Here is a 437-nt window from a genome sequence, read left to right as displayed (position 1 = left end):
TTCTTTTTATTAAAATATAGCAGGTTCTAGCTTCACTTCACTTTACCTTGGCAAATAAAAAAAAAATTAACATAATTTTACCAAGATCCATTTTACTGGTATCATCTGATAATACCCATCAACTAATGAATATACTCTAACAAGTAATTTTGATGGAAATCACCCTTAAAGTGCACCAGTCTACTGAACTCAGAACCTCAGAAAAATACAGGACAGCTTAATGACATTCCAGCAGGTGAGTGGCCAGTTTTAATACAGCTTCTGACAGATCACAACTGAAGTTTTCTCACATCAATTTTAATTTGTTTTATGGATGATGACAGATGAAGAAAAAGAGGCTGATGTGTAGCTAAGTAAGTGTAAAGAGGAATCCTAGCAGTTTGAGCCAGGAGCTTCTGACAATCAAGCATTGGACAAAGAAGCTAATGATGTCTGCT

The 437-nt window shown here is 35.0% G+C and overlaps 1 protein-coding gene across 1 annotated transcript in view; it reads right to left on the bottom strand.

Annotated features, from left to right (window-relative positions):
* The window catches only part of LOC119581884 (NADH-quinone oxidoreductase subunit B-like), a 4,829-nt gene that overhangs the window by 2,422 nt on the left and 1,970 nt on the right, over nucleotides 1-437 (bottom strand). The gene's annotated exons all lie outside the window — the stretch shown is intronic.

The sequence above is a fragment of the Penaeus monodon genome, chromosome 15 (assembly GCF_015228065.2).
Source record: "Penaeus monodon isolate SGIC_2016 chromosome 15, NSTDA_Pmon_1, whole genome shotgun sequence".
Lineage (NCBI taxonomy): Eukaryota > Metazoa > Arthropoda > Malacostraca > Decapoda > Penaeidae > Penaeus > Penaeus monodon.
This window is presented reverse-complemented; position numbering and strand designations above follow the sequence as displayed.